The following is a 19,652-nucleotide window of genomic DNA, read 5'->3' as shown; positions in this document are numbered from 1 at the left end:
CCAAGCGGCCACTCCCATTTGTTTGGCCACTCTGCCATAAAGCCCAGATCGCTGGAGCGTTGCGGTGATGGTTTTCCTTCTGCAAGTTTCTCCCGTCTCCACACATGATCTCTGGAGTTCAACCAGAGTGACCATCGGGATCTTGGTCACCTCTCTTACCAAGGCCCTTCTCCCCCAATTGCTCAGTTTGGCCAGGCGGCCAGCTCTAGGGAGAGTCCTGGTTGTTCCAAATTTCTTCTAATTTAGAATTATGGAGGCCACTGTGCTCTTGGGAACCTTCAATGCAGCCAAAAGTTTTTGTAGCCTTCTCCAGATCTGTGCCTCTATGTAATCCTGTCTCTGAGCTCTGCAGGCAGTTCCTTTGGCTTCATGACTTGGTTTTTGCTCTGATATGCATTTTCAGCAGTGAGACCTTATATAGACAGGTGTGTGCCTTTCCAAATTATGTCCAGTCAATTGAATTTGCCACATGTGGGCACCAATCAAGGTGTAGAAACATCTCAAAGATGATCCAGAGAAATGGGATGCATCTGAGCTAAATTACAAGTGTTATAGCAAAGAATCTGAATTCTTATGTCAATGTGATATTTCAGTTTTTTATTTTTAATAAATTTGCAAAGTTATCAAAAATCTATTTTTTATTTTTTATTTTTTTGTCTTTATGGGGTATGGAGTGTAGACTGATGTGATTTTTTTTTTCTTTATTTAAAGCATTTTAGCATAAGGCTGCAACATAAAATGTGAATAAAATGAAGGGGTCTGAATACTTTCAGAATGCACTGAATATATATATATATATATATATATATATATATATATATATATATATATATATATATATATATATATATATATATAATATTTTATTGTAGACTAAATACTCTATAATAAACAGCATGTGAACATATACAGGAAAACTCTAAAATCAAAACAATAATTTTGAAAGGGTTAGTTTACGATTAGTTAAAGTGTGTAATTTCTGCGCCACTTTGCGCCACCAAACGGAATGGCAGAAATAACCTTTGTTTTCAAAACTTCTTTCTCAATACACTGCATTGGTCAAACAAAGAGATAATCCCTCCCCAACTCACGCCATTGGTTGAGTAGTGTTGTTGGGGCGGGTCTAATCGGGTCGCTCAAAACAAAGCAATTTTCATGTAGCGCTAGATTAATTCAAATCAACCCATGAATGGCTTACTTATAGTTGTCTCTCCATATATAGCTGTCATAGAAAATTATTTTAACACTGAAAAAGTTACAGACTTAATCTGCTGGTTATTTATTCATTTCGCAGTTTCTCATAGTTCTTTATTATTATTATTATTATTATTATTATTATTATTATTATTATTATTTTGTTGTTGTTGTGGTTCAAAAGTGTTTTATTTATAGTTTTTTAATTAATTGCTGGTTTCAGTTCTATTGTCTTTTTTGCACCTTTATTATTATTATTATTATTATTATTATTATTATTATTATTATTATTATTATTTTAAGAGGGTTGAAGTTTCGCTGGTATATGTCTGTATGACATTTGAGTGTCTTTTTTTTTTTTTTTTTACCTGAATAATTTTTTTTCTACATTCTTTGCTTTTGCTTGGTTTCTTTTCTGTCTTTTTTTATTTTTATTTATTTATTTATTTATTTTTTACTAATTTGATAAAATATGAGAAATATTACATTAGATATGGGGCATGGTAATGTTAAGGCTGTTATCTGGCTGAAATCTAAGGATTTTAAGGAGTTGTGGTCAAGTGGCCTTGGACTTTCTGGCCCAGAGCAGCCCACTACACACTGCCCGCAGCACATCACACCATAACCTACCATTGATTTAATTTTCCTGATCTTTTTCAATGTTTGTTTTGAAAAAATACATTTCTGTTGACTGCTAGTGTTTGTAAAAGTGTCAATTAATTTACAGTTTGCCCTGATAAATAAATACTAATACAACAGACTGGAAAAATAGACATTTATTCATTTTTATATTCTATATGTATTTTGAATGTGTTGAAACTTGACACCGGGCGACACACCCAGAAAACGGCACCGTTAGATCGGTTCATGCTGAAGAGCTGCTTAAAAGTAAGTTTCTCTCTCTCTCTCTCTATCTCTCTCTTGTAAATGTAAATGAGTGTAAATGTAAATCTTTACCTGTATTTATCCTATAAGCAGCCTTAAAATTTGTACAGGGAAGTGTTAAAAAGCTGTGAATTTCAGTTTTATCTCGTTACGGTTGATGTTCATACCTTGTTTACTCACGTAACTGTCAGCTGTAATAAATTAAATCCCCATTAATTTACGATACGTAATAAAAGTAGATTTGATAAATAGTATTTGCCCAGTGTAAATAACAATATATATGAACTGTATCTCAAATAAATAAGGGGTGATAAATAAATACTAATACAACAGGCTGGAAAAACAGACATTTATTCATTTTAATATCGTATATGTATTTTGAATGTGTTGAAACTTGACACTGGGAGACGCACCCTGAAAACGGCACCGTTTGGTTGGTTTCATGCTGAAGAGCTGCTTAAAAGTAAGTTTTTTCTCTCTCTCGTAAATGTAAATGAGTGTAAATGTCAACATCATACTGTATGTCGAAAGAATTGAAGCCTGTCACGCAAAACATGAGCTCAGTGATGTCATAAAATATCAGTCTGCTTTTTTATTCCATCCGTTACTCCTGGTCGGAGTCTTCCGTAAATATTTAGTTTATATGTAGGGTTACATTCAACCTAAGTTTAATGGTGCAACGCTCCATTTAGTAGTGCGTAAATTGTGACTTAGTGCCCATTTACGCTACAACTAGACTAAGTTATAACGTACCATAGCTGGTGCAACCGGCCCGTGTAGTTGTGCTCAAGTAGCCCTGGACTTTCTGGCAGGGCAGCCCACTTCACACTTCCCACAACACATCACACCATAACACACTGGCTCATTGTTTTAATTTTCCGGATCAATTTCAATGTTTGTTTTGAAAAAAAAAAAAAAAAAATACATTTCTATTGACTGCTAGTGTTTGTAAAAGGGTCAATTAATTTACAATTTTGTCCTGAATGAAGAGGTATTTATCTTTATCAAATATTCTATTCCTAAAACAATTCCATTACTCGATAGGCCTCTTTCTTTTACACAGTCCTGGCCAGAAGTTTGGACACACCTGGCTGAATGAATGTTTCTCATGATCTGAAAGACCTTAATAAAAGGCCCAAATGCTTAAATTAGTCTTGTAAATCATGTCTGTGGACTGGCAAATAAAGTGGGTTTGTGGGGCCCTAGGCAAAATCATGACAACAGGCCCCACTGGTCCGAAAATGCTCCTAACTTTAAAACATCAATATAACCACTGCAAATGTGATGAGTGGCTTTTTTTTTTTAACAGAAAGCACTAAAAATAAGCACTTTATAGGTCAGACAAAGAACATGTCAGAGAACTCCGCCCACCCCCCAACATACAGATGTTAGGTTCAAATGTACATGAAAGTACAAAATAAAGTGTGTAATTAAAGTAATATGACAAGTCAGCATTTCATCACCATTTTTCAGATGATTTTAATCATCTTTCAATTTTCTTTTCTAGAAGTGCAAATAAACTAATGTCTCAGTTGATATGAGGTCATGGAAACATATAGTTACGTTTAATATACAGTAGTATAACAGTATAAAATATAATAAGTATAATAATTACAGATTTTAAAGGTGTTTAAATTAGTTAGATGAAGAAAGTATGTCACACCACAGGACACTGCTGACAATGCTTTAATTTCATGACAATTACCCACATAACTATGTGTAAATATTTATTTACTGCAAAACAATCAATGAAAACAGAAAGTTGGCCAGAATATGTGCAAAAGTGAATGTTAAAACACCAGTTAAAATCAGGTAGCAACATTGAGAAAATGTTATAAATAAAATTACATATTTTCAATGGGGGCTATAAACACAACTCCTCAAAAATATATATATAAAAATAAACAAATATAAATATATGTAAAGTATAAAAATGCCTCTTAGAGTGAAGATCTCTGCAGATGGGATAGTTTGGTTATTGTGCAGATGAATTGCTCAAATTTTCACTCTGAGTTTTTTGCATCTTGATATTGACAGTGTCTGAATTTCTTCTCCATATTATTCTTGAGAAAATGTGAAAACCATATGATTTGTCAAGCACTGTTTCTGCTATCCTTTAAACAAAGTAAGCCTCAAAGACATAAATAGCCACAAAGTAATATTTTTCATGACTTATTTTCTGTGTTTCTGTCAGACATAAGCATTATTCAGCAAGGTGTGCAATCTGTGCCTAATAACACTATAAAGAAGCCGTGCTCCAGTTCCTAGTAATGATTTGCGGTGTGAATAAATTATGCAAATGACTGCGTACTGCTCATAGCTTTATTGTTTGCCGATTTTATTTACACTGCTGTTATTTTATTTGTTGTAACTTCCAGTTATTTATCGTTTTGTGATTATTCAGAGCTCATCTTATATTTAATGTTATTTTTGTTTGTCACCATTACTGTGATTTGTATGTCAAATAATCAGCACCAGGCATTTTGCTAAAACATCATGTGTTTATTCAAAGGTGCCATAATTCCGAATGAATAAAAATCATTTACTTTGACAATGTTGACTACTCATGTGTTTATAAGTGGGGTTTTCACAGGCATTATTGGTGCCCAAGGAGGCCGCCTATATCACCTTTAGGATGGGACGCCCCTGATCATTATTTCTTTATAATTGTGTGGCACTAGGTGGGCCGGCCTGCATTGACCAGTGGCCCACTGGGAAAACTGCTGGTGCTTCAGATGTCCAATCCACCCCAAATTCGGCTCAAATCTATTTTTCTATCTAGATAGATTTGAATAGGAATCTATCAATTTATCAGGTCTCATCAACATAACAGCAAGCACTCCGATGTAATGCAGCCGCGCAAAGACGGTGCTCTGAAGACGCTTGAGTGAACAGGACATCCATTTTACAAATAGGTTATATCTTGCTTTGTTTCCTCCCTCCTTGTTTTCATTTCTTCTTGTATCTTTCCTCATTTCCTAAGAGTGTTGAGCTAGGATGCAAGGAAAGGAAATAAGTTTGCACAATTTCAGAAATGAGAAGCACCCGTCCCATGGAGTTTTGTAAATAACCATTGGGAAGTTTTGATGAACTTCTGCCAAATCTAATCTGGGTTTGGCTCTTTTCAGAAAGGATTTGCTTCAGAAAGTAAAACGTGAGCAACGCCTGTTTTGAATCAGTCTGCTTGCTTTTAATAAAATTAAAATTCTTTGTTGTTTTGTGAAATTTGAATAAGAGTAATGATGTTTTAATAGTCCCCTGACGTTTTATAAACAACATTTGCCTTGAAAGAGTTAGATGACAGTTACATTTCCAGAACTTTGCGCATCTATATATTTTATATATTCTTCCATCTTCTTGTCATCTTACCTTGCGCCGTGTTTTGAATATTTTATTTTCAGAATTTTGTATTTTATCTTCTGTCGGAATCTCTTTGAATCAAAAAGTCCCTATACCAATGGTTTCAGTAGCTTCTTAAAATTATAGTGGTTTAATAACAATATTAATACTCTATATTATTACTATAAACTATATACAGTAAATAGTAAATAAATAGTTTGACTGAGCAGCCTATGACTCCGAAGACTGTCTGACTGTTTTTGCTATCTATTGGTTTTTATGCAAAGAAGCATGTGAGGAATTGAAATTGAGAAAACACTGTGAGAGAACGTTGTCTTTCATCATTAAATGGCTTTAAATCTGAGATGTTACACCGATCAGCCACAACATTAAAACCACCTGCCTAATATTGTGTAGGTCCACCTCGTGCCGACAAAACAGCGCCAACCATTCTGAGATGCTATTCTTCTCACCACAATTGTACAGAGCAGTTATCTGAGTTACCGTAGACTTTGTCAGTTCGAACTGGTCTGACCATTCTCTGTTGACCTCTCTCATCAACAAGGTGTTTCAGTCCACAGAACTGCCACTCACTGGATGTTTTTTGTTTTTGGCACCATTCGGAGTAAATTCTAGAGACTGTTGTGCTTGAAAATCCCAGGAGATCAGCAGTTACAGAAATACTCAAACCAGCCTGTCTGGCACCAACAAATATCCATGCGATTATCTAATCAGCCAATCGTGTGGCAGCAGTGCAATGCTGGTATGGGTCAGGAGCTTCAGTTAATGTTCACATCAACCATCAGAATGGGGAAAAATGTGATCTCAGTGATTTGCACCGTGGCATGATTGTTGGTGCAAGATGTGCTGGTTTGAGTATTTCTGTAACTGCTGATCTCCTGGGATTTTCACACACAACAGTCTCTAGAATTTACTCAGAATGGTGCAAAAAACAAAAAACATCCAGTGAGCGGCAGTTCTGTGGACGGAAATGCCTTGTTGATGAGAGAGGTCAACAGAGAATGGCCAGACTGGTTCAAACTGACAAAGTCTATGGTAACTCAGATAACCACTCCGTACAATTGTGGTGAGAAGAATATCATCTCAGAATGCTATTTTGAGATGCAGGTTGGCGTACTTTTGGCGGCATGAGGGAGACCTACACAATATTAGGTGGTTTTAATGTTGTGGCTGTATGTGAGTGCGTTGATGCGTGTGCCTGCATTACTACATGCGCTCTTGCCTAGGGTTGTCACCCATCCTGGATTTTCCGGGATCGTCCTGGTTTTTGGCCATCTGTCCAGGAAAAATAAAATTCCGACACGTGTAAAATGACACGCTACTCACTCAGCTGCGCTCAAAAGCCGCAAACCTCAATTTAATGCTCTGTACGCAAAAACTGAGTCGATCAAATAAAACGTGAGATATTCTGCTGCAAGTCTGTGAGTACTGTGTCTATATGCTTGATATAGAGAGAATGAATGTTGATTGGTGAACTTTAAAACACGTTTTAGAGAATTATATGTGTTCCTAATGGGATATTCATATTAGTGGTGGACAGAAAAGGGGTTTCAGTGGTCTATTCTTAAACCAGTATAATAAACATTAATTAAAACATTTATTAAAATGGTTAGATTTATTGTATTAGTGTTTAATACAAAGCAGGATAAAAAGAAAATGCATATTCATTGCTTGGTTTGAGTTTTAGCAATGGCTATAATTATGTTGGCTTGACAAAGCCAACATACTGATCTACTATTTAAGCTTCTTCTTTTTCTTCTTCTTCTTCTGAGCCAAAATTTAAACAGTATCTCCTCCTAGAGCTTTCAAACTACAAACACCAAACTCGCCACAGACTTTCAGACTGGTCTGACTCGGGTTGCTATCTCTTTTCTAACTGATCGGACTTCCAGTATTCCCGTATCAGACTTCCGAACAGGACTGATTTTAAATTGACTCCCATTTAAGGTGTGAAAACTTTTCCCTGTAGTAACTCCTTTAGAGGATTCAATCTACTTACAATCACTCTACCACTCATACTTTCTTTCCATCACTCCATTCTTTTTATTCTTTCTTTCACTCCATCACTTTAACACCCTAGCAACTGCATACAACCTAGCAACCATTTAGTGCACCCTAGCAACTAAAACCCATTGACTGCCTTTCAAAATGGCTTAGATGGATATCTTCAGATCAGAATGTCCTTCAGACACGAGAGTTGGCTTGTTTGAATTGGGTGAGTAATCAGCCTTCAAGTATCATCATGGAAACGACGTAGCCATGCCCTAGCAACCATTTAGAGCACCCTAGCAACCAAACCCCTTTGACTTCCATTCAAAAAGGCTGAGTGTGATATCTCCTGATCAGAATGTCCTACAGACATGAGAGTTGGCTTGTTTGAATTGGGTGAGCAATCAGTCTTCATGGAAACTACTTAGCCATGCCCTAGCAACTATTTAGAGCACCCTAGCAACCAATTCCCACTGACTTCCATTTAAAAACGCTTAGATGTGTATCTCAGGTTCAGAATGTCGTAGAGACTTCATTGTTGGCTTGTATGACTCAGAACAGTAAGCAGCCTTCTTGGTATCACACTGGCAACTGCCTAGCAACCACATGGGCTTACCCTAGCAACCAAGTAACAAATCACATATCTCTGCACCAGTACATCGTAGAGACTTCTGGGTTGACTTATTTCACTCAGGATGGCAAGGAGCCTTGATAAGTATCACCCTGGTGACTGCTTAGCAACCAGATGGGGTTACCCTAGCAACCAAGTAACAAATCACATATCTCTGCACCAGAACATCGTAGAGACTTTCAGGTTGACTTATTTCACTCAGGATTGCAAGGAACCTTGATGAGTATCACCCTGGTAACTGCTTAGTAACCAGATGGGGTTACCCTAGCAACCAAGTAACAAATCACATATCTCTGCACCAGAACATCGTAGAGATTTCCGGGTTGACTTATTTCACTCAGGATGGCAAGGAGCCATGTTAAGTATCACCTTGGTAACTGCCTAGAAACCAGATGAGGTTACCCTTGCAACCAAGTAACAAATCACATATCTCTGCACCAGAACATCGTAGAGATTTCCGGGTTGACTTATTTCACTCAGGATGGCAAGGAGCCATGTTAAGTATCACCTTGGTAACTGCCTAGAAACCAGATGAGGTTACCCTTGCAACCAAGTAACAAATCACATATGTCTGCATCAGAACATTGTAGAGAATTCCGGATTGACTTATTTCACTCAGGATGGCAATGAGCCTTGATAAGTATCACCCTGGTAACTGCATAGCAACCAGATGGGGTTAATCTTGCAAGCAAGTAACAAATCACATATCTCTGCACCTGAACATTGTAGAGATTCTGGTTTTGTTCATTTGACTCAGGGTACAAGGAGCCTTTTGAGTATCATCTTGGTAACTGCCTAGCAACCAGATGTGGTTACCCTAGCAACCAAGTGACAAATCACATATCTCTGAACCAAACATCGTAGAGATTTCCGGGTTGACTTATTTCACTCAGGATGGCAAGGAGCCTTGAATAGTATCACCCTGGTAACTGCTTAGCAATCAGATGGGGTTACCCTAGCAACCAAGTAACAAATAACATATCTCTGCACCAGAACATCGTAGAGATTTCCGGGTTGACTTATTTCACTCAGGATGGCAAGGAGCCATGTTAAGTATCACCTTGGTAACTGCCTAGAAACCAGATGAGGTTACCCTTGCAACCAAGTAACAAATCACATATCTCTGCACCAGAACATCATAGAGATTTCCAGGATGACTTATTTCACTCAGGATGGCAAGGAGCCATGTTAAGAATCACCTTGGTAACTGCCTAGAAACCAGATGGGGTTACCCATGCAACCAAGTAACAAATCACATATCTCTGCACCAGAACATCGTAGAGACTTTCGGGTTGACTTATTTCACTCAGGATGGCAAGGAGCCTTGATAAGTATCACCCTGGTAACTGCTTAGCAACCAGATGGGGTTACCCTAGCAACCAAGTAACAAATCACATATCTCTGCATCAGAACATTGTAGAGAATTCCGGGTTAACTTATTTTACTCAGGATGGAAAGGAGCCTTGATAAGTATCACTCTGGTAACTGCATAGCAACCAGATGGGGTTAACCTAGCAAGCAAGTAACAAATCACATATCTCTGCACCAGAACATTGTAGAGACTTCCGGGTTGACATATTTCACTCAGGATGGCAAGGAACCTTGAATAGTATCACCCTGGTAACTGCTTAGCAATCAGATGGGGTTACCCTAGCAACCAAATAACAAATAACATACAGTATCTCTGCACCAGAACATCGTTGAGACTTCCGGGTTGACTTATTTCATTCAGGATGGCAAGGAGCCTTTTGAGGATCACCTTGGTAACTGCCAAGCAAACAAATGGGGTTACCCTAGCAACCAATTTGCCATTCAGAAAAACAAGCAAGGGGTAGGGTTGCATAGGACTTCTTGCAGCTGGCTGTCTATCTGTATGATGTTCCTTTGTCTTCAAACTTTACTATCTAGTTTATCTTAAAATGAATATTGATAGTAATAAAATTGTCATTATATATAAAAATGTGTTATAGATATGGGACTTTTTATTTTGCACTCCATTGTTTTGGTTGCTTTACTGTTCAATTAGCTCAATGCTAAAGGTTAGTCTCAGTTGGATTTTGTTTTTACACATTTCAATTTCATAACATAATTCCATCAAATGGAATTTATAATCTTTAACAAATTCCTAGGTAAAGTGTGACTACTTTGAAGATGCTAAAATATAACACAGTTTTGATTTATTTTGGATTTTGTTTAGTCACAACATAATTCCCATAGTTCCATTTATGTTATTCCATAGTTTTGATGACTTTATTATTATTCTAAAATGTGAAGAAAAAAAATTATAATAAAGAATGAGTAAGTGTTTCAAAACGTTTGACCGGTAATGTATATATATATATATATATATATATATATATATATATATATATATATATATATATATATATATATATACATATAAACTGAATATTTATATAAGTTTGAATATCAGTTTCATTAATTTAGTTAAAAATTACACAATTCATTTAGTTGGAATTTTGTTATGTAATTCAAATCCGTATCTTAAAAATAGGCAAAAATATTTTTTGAGTGTATTAATGCTACTCTTTCATTGAAATAAATGCTATACAGTTGAAATCAAAATTATTCAACCCTCCGACCAGCAATACATTCTGGTGATGTGAATTAAAACACATCAACTAAAACCTCAATAAACAGTCAAAGTATGTTTTTAATACACATTTGAGTGATTTTGTGAACAAAGAGTTCAGTTTATCCAAATTTTAAAATAAAAAATAACTAATTCTCTCCACAAATGTCATGTCAAAAATATTCAACCCCCAAAGTCAGTCATTTGTGGAGCATCCTTTATCCTTAATAACAGCAAATAAATGTTTCAGGTATGTGTTCTCAGGCTTTGGACACCTCTCTATTAGAATTTTTACACATTTCTCATGAGCAAAAGCTTCCAGCTCATTGACATTCTTTGGTTTCTGTGCTGCCACTGCTTCCTTGAAATCCCAACAAAGGTTTGCAATGGGATTTTAATGATGGACTGAAAGGGCCATTTAAGGACATTCCACAACCTATCCCTGAACCAGATTTTGGACAAATTGGATGTATCCTTGCTGTTATTGTCTTGCTGGAAAGTCCAGTGATCACTGAGCTTCAATTTACACACTGAAGGCATCACATTTTTCATGCCAAAATGGCCTGATACCTGAAAGAATCCATGGTGTCAGTCACATAGTCAGGATAGCCGTTTCCTGCAGCCGCAAAACACCCCCATAACAGGATTGACCTACCTCCATGCTTGTCTGTGGGGATGGTGTCGTTCTTGTCATCATCTTGTCATCTTACTCCAGACATACTGCTGACCCATGGGTCTAAAACTCATTTTCAGTTTAGTGTCATACATCTATAAAACCTTCCAGGACTCCACAGGTCTTTCCTTATTACTTCTTGAATATTCAAGTCAACATTTACCTTGGTGAAGTTTTGCTTTCTTCCACACCCCAAGAAGGTTGCTGTTGTACCATATTTAAAAAAAAAATGAATGAATGGTGCTGCCAACTTTGTCTATTGGAAATTGAAGTGCCTCGGAAATGTACTTTTAGCCATGACCTTTCTTGTGTAATGAAATAATCTCCTCTATTAGCTTTTGAGACAGCTTATTTTTAATTGCATTTTTTGCATAGAAATACATTTTTGCTTACAACACTAAACTTACATTTTAAAACTTAAATAAGTGCCACTGCAGATTGATGACTTAATTTTGTTTTAAAACCATTACTTGTGCAGCCTTACATATTTAAGAAACAGCTACATGCAATAGGAGTTGAATAATTATGACATGGCTGTATTAAAAAAAATCCTGCTATTTAGAAATATTAGGTTATATATTCACACTATGACTTTGAATGTGTCACTCATCTGATATAGATGTAAAGTTTAAAAATTCTGGGTTATCAGAAAAGCTCACCTTTGTAAATCCTTACTGTCTTGGGGGGGGGGGAGGGTTGAATAATTTCAATTGCAACTGTACATATGATAGTTTCCATATCAAACAAGGAGTAAACAATCACAAATAATATGTTTTATTTCTTGTATGATGGCCAGCAATACGTTTTTCGGTCATTGATCTAGTGTCCAGGAATTTTACAGGGCCGAGGTGGCAACCCTACTCTCACCTAAATCTCAGATTTAAATCCATGTAGTTGGAGTACGAGCATGTTATACAAACAGGTTGGCATATCTCAGCAACATTTTCAAGATCAACGTAATATAAGTTTTAACTGTGTGTGTGTTTTCCTTTGGATTGAGCTAGTTAGTTACTTGCTTATGAGTGTTTTTTTCCCCTTGTGAATTAGATTGCATTTGAGTATAAATTGTCCCCATACGGTTTCTTTTTTTATTTATTTTTGTACATTTTTTTATCCCCTTTTCTCCCAATTTGGAATACCCAATTCCCACTACTTAGTAGGTCCTCATGGTGGCGTGGTTACTCACCTCAATCCAGGTGGCTGAGGACAAGTCTCAGTTGCCTCCGCTTCTGAGACCATCAATCCGCGCATCTTATCACGTAGCTCGCTGCACATGACACTGCGGAGACTCCGCATGTGGAGGCTCATGCTGATCTCCACGATCCACGCACAGCTTACTACATGCCCCATTGAGAGCAAGAACCCCTAATCGTAACCTCGAGGAGGTTACCCATGTGACTCTACCCTCCCTTGCAACCAGGCCAATTTGGTTGCTTAGGAGACCTGGCTGGAGTCACTCAGCATGCCCTGGATTTGAACTCGTGACTCTAGGGTTGGTAGTCAGTGTCAATACTTGCTGAGCTACTCAGGCCCCCCTCCCCACATGGTTTCTTCAGTGTAGCCTACATCTTTCTTCACGGGAAACAATGCTGTCAAAACAGTATTCACCCCATACCTGAGTCAGATACCCTTTGCCAAAATAAATATCTGAAGTTAAACCTTGATGTGAAAGTTCTTTCTTGTAGTTTATGTTGTTGATGTAAAAGGAACAACAACATAACTGTCTAAAGTATGGGTTTTTGGTGGTACTCTGGCAGAACGTTAATTCCTAAAAACATTACAAAAATATGAGTGGCACATTAAAATCCTGAAAGCATTTCAGATGCTTTAAATCCCTTGAAAAAATGATCTCCAGCAGAAAGACGAGATCATTGGCTGTTGTACACAGTGTAGCCCACCCTTCCTTCTCAGTGTGGAACACATTTGCATAGTGTAATGTTCACAGTTAGAAAATTGGGCTCTATTTTCATTTGTGCTATCTGTGGGTGTAGGCACGCAAACTGTGTATTGTATGTAAATGAAGTGGCGTAAAGTGAAATATTTTATTTTCCTGAGAAATAGGTCGTTGCACTAAGACGTTTCAACACCACCTCTTAACTCAGCGCAAAGTTCAAATTCAGTTCCTGCATTTGCAGTTTGGAGATTCCACTAGAGGTGGTAATAAAGTACATTCCCTATAATTTAAGTGTACATCCAAATTCAGAATAGAATCACATTTTCTATGCATATAAAAGGTGCGTGTCACTGTCATAGAAATATGCCTGGCATTCATCAAGAACACAGTTAATGCACATTTTCTATTCTTCTAATTCATTGCATACAGTCCATTTACACTACCAACTTCTTATGCTTTCTTTGTTTGTATTGCTGGTGCTTGACAGGGTATGGACTATAATAGGACACAGATGGTAGAAATCCCAGAGAAGAACCTCAGAATTCAATTACACTTAATCCAGCCCATTTGCGTGTTGCGCGGTTGATTTCGCCAAACCTACTACGCCTAGACTTAGCGCATGCTTGCACGAAAATACCAAAATTTCATGGCCGTGCCCATTGACTTTGCACTTATGACTTATGGCATACCGCAGCGCTTAACGCTAGCACTCTTAAAATAGGGCCCAATAAGGTTTTTTCTTTGCATTGTTCACTTTCTAAACCACGTCTATTATACTCTTGATAAATTGCTGAACACAAAGAGTCCAGATATGATTAAATATAATCCATGCATTCATTAATACATTAATAGCTTGATTTGTGTGAACAATTGTGTCAATCAACTACTGCAATGAACATAAGCAGATCTGTGAAAGAACATGGAATGGATGTGTTGCAGCTGATGTCAATTTTAGGGCTGTCATGATTACTAAATTTAAATCGATAACAAAACTGCTGAACTGATAAATCGAAAATAAGGCGGAACTGCAAACTGATGCAGTCCATGGACGAGGGTTCGAATACAACGACAAGAGGTGTCAACTGTGTGAGAGCACTTCACTTTAGATTTGAAAAGCAATGTACAGTAGTTGTCTGTCCACCTGACAAAAGGGGGGTCAAAATCAAAAGTAACAGTCAGTATCTGGTGTGGCCACCAGCTGCATTAAGTACTGCAGTGCATCTCCTCCTCATGGACTGCACCAGATTTGCCAGTTCTTGCTGAGGGATGTTACCCCAATCTTCCACCAAGGCACTTGCAAGATCCTGGACATTTCTGGGGGGAATGGCCCTAGCCCTCACCCTCCGATCCAACAGGTCCCAGACGTGCTCAATGGGATTGAGATCTGGGTTCTTCGCTGGCCATGGCAGAACACTGACATTCCTCTCTTGCAGGAAATCATGCACAGAATGAGCAGTATGGCTGGTGGCATTGTCATGCTGGAGGGTCATGTCAGGACGAGCCTGCAGGAAGGATACTAAATGAGGGAGGAGGATGTCTTCCCTGTAACGCACAGCATTGAGCTTACCTGCAATGACAACAAACTCAGTCCGATGATGCTGTGACACACCGCCCCAGACCATGACGGACCCTCCACCTCCAAATCGATCCCGCTCCAGAGTACAGGCCTCGGTGTAATGCTCATTCCTTCAATGATAAATGCGAGTCCGACCATCACCCCTGGTGAGACAAAACTGCGACTCATCAGTGAAGAGCACTTTTTGCCAGTCCTGTCTGGTCCAGCGAAGGTGGGTTTGTGCCCATAGGCGACGTTGTTGCCGGTGATGTCTGGTAAGGACCTGCCTTACAACAGGCCTACAAGCCCTCAGTCCAGCCTCTCTCAGCCTATTGAAGACAGTCTGAGCACTGATGGAGGAATTGTGCCTTCCTGGTGGAACTTGGGCAGTTGTTGTTGCCATCCTGTACCTGTCCCACAGGTGTGATATTCGGATGTACCGATTCTGTGAAGGTGTTGTTACATGTGGTCTGCCACTGCGAGGACGATCAGCTGTCCTTCCTCACAGTACGGACATTGCAATTTATTGACCTGGCCACATCTGCAGTCCTCATGCCTCCATGCAGCATGCCTAAGGCACGTTCACACAGATGAGCAGGGACCCTGGGCATCTTTCTTTTGGTGTTTTTCACTTTTCAGTAGAAAGGTTTCTTTAGTTTCCTTAATTGCCTACTGTCTGTAAGCTTTTAGTGTATTAATGACCGTTCCACAGGTGCATGTTCATTAATTGTTTATGGTTTATTGAACAAGCATGGAAAACATTGTTTAAACCCTTTACAATAAAGATCTGTAAAGTTATTTGGATTTTTACAAAATTATCTTTAAAATACAGTGTCCCAATATTGTCTTATTGTGTATTCTATATATACTTTATTTTCTATTCAGTTCAATTTTTATTTTATTCAATTTTTATTTATTTTTCAATAATGTTTTATTATTATCTCTGTTTTGTTGCTGTATTGTATTGTTGTGCACTGGAAGCTCCTGTCACCAAGACAAATTCCTTGTATGTGTAAGCATACCTGTCAATAAAGATAATTCTGATTCTGATTCTGATAATTGTCTCTGCGATAAGAGACATTATTTTAACATCCGGTGAGAGTTTGTTTTCGGAGATCAACCTTATCAAAATCAGCTGAGGATGTCAGTGAATTGTAACAGACTGAACTGTACAATGACAATGTAAACAGAGCACAACGATCTCCTGCACCTTTTGGGTTTCAAATATTTATTTGACGGCTTGCTTTCAAGAAGACCATGAAGAGGGCACTTTAAGTGGTTTGATGATAGTGGTGAGTGTCATTTAATTTTATGTAGATCTCTGCTTGACTGTTTTAGTAATATTAACATGACTGCATGGTAAATTTATCCTCACTGGCGTGGGCTATTTTTGTATGTATTCTGCAGTCTAAACAAAATAATTCCTGTCTGTGTTACATTCATACTAATGGCCATTCAAAGGCTGATGTATTTACTATTTGTTCTTTATTGGACAAGATTCGACATATGTGTCATTGGCGAGTCTTCTGTAATCAAATACTGTATGTTGGTAGTTTGCGACTTTCTGGGTCATGAGCAAATATTTAGGGGTGTGGCTCATGAATATTAATTAGTTTATTATGACATTGGTTAACCTGAGTAGAGCCTGGGCCATATATAGCACATGCATAGCAATGCCCGCAAAAAGTTTGATGTTCTTTGAGAAAATGTGTTAATGCAGAGCCTTATTTAAAGGATCTGGTAATGATACTGGAAGTGCTCCAAGGCCAGTAGCGTTCTAATACTTTTTTATTGTTTACATCCTTGAAATGGTCTCTATATATCACACATTGTAAATGACGTGCATAAAATTCCTAAAAAAAAAAAAAAAAAAAGGAAGAAGGAAATAACAACCGAAGGTATGTGTGCATTAGCAATAGCATTCTCACAAAAAAAAGACCTAATACAATGATAATAATAGCTAATAATGATAATAATAATAATAATAATAATAATAATAATAATATTTGTACACAAATTGCATGTGGCATTGCTATGCAGTAGGGGTGGAAAAGAAATCGATTCTGTTTTTTAAATCGTTTTGTAATCTGTTTTAAAAATTTTGAATTGTCTGCCTGTTGAAATATATATCCGTTATATGTATATATATATATATATATATATATATATATATATATATATATATATATATATATATCAACAGGGAGACAATTAAAAAATTATATACAGTTGTGCTCAAAAGTTTGTGTACCCTGGCAGAAATTGTGAAATTTTGGCATTGATTTTGAAAATATGACTGATCATGCTTTTATTTAAGGATAGTGATCATATGAAGCCATTTATTATCACATAGTTGTTTGGCTCCTTTTTAAATCATAATGATAATAGAAATCATCCAAATGGCCCTGATCAAAAGTTTACATACCCTTGAATGTTTGGCCTTGTTACAGACACACAAGGTGACACACACAGGTTTAAATGGCAATTAAAGGTTAATTTCCCACACCTGTGGCTTTTAAAATTGCAATTAGTGTCTGTGTGTAAATAGTCAATGAGTTTGTTAGCTCTCATGTGGATGCACTGAGCTGGCTAGATACTGAGCCATGGGGAGCAGAAAAGAACTGTCAAAAGACCTGCATAACAAGGTAATGGAACTTTATAAAGATGGAAAAGGATATAAAAAGATATCCAAAGCCTTGAAAATGCCAGTCAGTACTGTTCAATCACTTATTAAAAGTGGAAAATTCAGGGATCTCTTGATACCAAGCCAAGGTCAGGTAAACCAAGAAAGATTTCAGCCACAACTGCCAGAAGAATTGTTCGGGATACAAAGAAAAACCCACAGGTAACTTCAGGAGAAATACAGGCTGCTCTGGAAATAGACGGTGTGGTTGTTTCAAGGAGCACAATATGACGATACTTGAACAAAAATGAGCTGCATGGTCGAGTTGCCAGAAAGAAGCCTTCACTGCACCAATGCCACAAAAAAGCCTGGTTAAAATATGCCTGACAACACCTTGACACGCCTGACAGCTTCTGGCACATTGTAATTTGGAGTGACAAAAACAAAATAGAGCTTTATGGTCACAACAATAAGCGCTATGTTTGGAGAGGGGTCAACAAGGCCTATAGTGAAAAGAATACCATCCCCACTGTGAAGCATGGTGGTGACTCACTGATGTTTTGGGGATGTGTGAGCTCTAAAGGCATGGGGAATCTTGTGAAAATTGATGGCAAGATGAATGCAGCATGTTATCAGAAAATACCGGCAGACAATTTGCATTCTTCTGCACGAAAGCTGCGCATGGGACGCTCTTGGACTTTCCAGCACGACAATGATCCTAAGCACAAGGCCAAGTTGACCCTCCAGTGGTTACAGCAGAAAAAGGTGAAGGTTCTGGAGTGGCCATCACAGTCTCCTGACCTTAATATCATCGTGCCACTCTGGGGAGATCTCAAACATGCGGTTCATGCAAGACGACCAAAGACTTTGCATGACCTGGAGGCATTTTCCCAAGACGAATGGGCAGCTATACCACCTGCAAGAATTTGGGGCCTCATAGATAACTATTACAAAAGACTGCACCCTGTCATTGATGCTAAAGAGGGCAATTCACAGTATTAAGAACTAAGGGTATGCAGACTTTTGAACAGGGGTCATTTCATTTTTTTCTTTGTTGCCATGTTTTGTTTTATGATTGTGCCATTCTGTTATAACCTGCAGTTGAATATGAATCCCATAAGAAATAAAAGAAATGTGTTTTGTGTAGCAAAATTATATGTAAATAATTAATTATTTTGTTTACGAATCTTGGCAGCATTCGACCACCATTATATGTAGCGAATTTGGTAGTATAAATGTACACGGGATGGGTTAAAATGCCCGTGTACCTCCACCATTATATGTAGGGAAACAGTATGTGTGAGCTAGGAATTAAATTAAACTGTCCTTATTCTACATTATTATGTAAGGAAATTTATAATGGAATTAGTCGCGTTCGACAACCATTATAAATTAGATAAATGACAAATAACTAGATTATTTGTCTGAATAAAATTCTCCACCATTAAAATCGTAATACAATGTCTCGTTGTATCCGCTCACAATTTCTATTGTAAGGAATTAGCTTTAATAAGGGAATTATGATTAATTCTCTTAATGGAGTAATATTATTCTCATGGCTTATTGAAAATAATATTACACTTATTTAGGTACAGCTTTGAAGCTAAATCTTTTAAAAACAGGGATGAGATTATTTATCAAAATATACCAGTCAAATTATCTTTAAAATGAAAATATGAATAATTAATCATAACTCATTATAATTAATTGTAAATATTTAGGTCAGTTAATAGAATTAACTTGATGTAGCTGAATTAACATTACAATCAATTAATCTGTTCGTCCAGCGAACACTCGGTATTGATCGTCTATCATATTTTTCTTGGCCATAGAAAAACAACTCTTAGCATGTAGCTGTGATCAAATCGTTAAATTGATGTTGATTTACAAGCAGACCAGAATCAACTCGCAAGAATGTACACAAAAGCTTTATTTAACTAAATCACAAACAAACATATACCCACAAATCCCGCATACATGAGAAATGGAAAAGTGAAAGTGAATGAAACCGGAACAGAACAGGGGAATGAAGCTATGAAAAGAGTCATTTAACCATCTGAAAGAACCATCAGTTTCTTACTTCAAAGCACCCTTGTTAACAAAGGGGTTCACAGCTTATACTAAACTTCTGTTTAGTTAGTTGATTGTATGATACTTGCAATGCCTTGGCTGTTGAGAGAGCACCCGGATGCAGTCTCAGGAGAAAGTCTTGATGGTTCCTTGAGTCGATGGTGTTGAAGTTGCAATCAATTTCT

At 37.3% G+C, this 19,652-nt stretch overlaps 1 protein-coding gene across 1 annotated transcript in view; it reads left to right on the top strand.

Annotated features, from left to right (window-relative positions):
• Positions 1-2,409: 2,409 nt before the first annotated feature.
• LOC127423984 (fibroblast growth factor receptor 1-A-like) overlaps positions 2,410-19,652 on the top strand; it is a 37,707-nt gene continuing 20,464 nt past the window's right edge. The window contains exon 1 of the mRNA XM_051668727.1: positions 2,410-2,542. The gene's annotated coding sequence lies outside the window, so the exon portion shown is untranslated. The remainder of the gene's footprint in view (positions 2,543-19,652) is intronic.

This window comes from Myxocyprinus asiaticus, chromosome 33 (genome assembly GCF_019703515.2).
Source record: "Myxocyprinus asiaticus isolate MX2 ecotype Aquarium Trade chromosome 33, UBuf_Myxa_2, whole genome shotgun sequence".
Taxonomy (NCBI): Eukaryota; Metazoa; Chordata; class Actinopteri; order Cypriniformes; family Catostomidae; genus Myxocyprinus; species Myxocyprinus asiaticus.
This window is presented reverse-complemented; position numbering and strand designations above follow the sequence as displayed.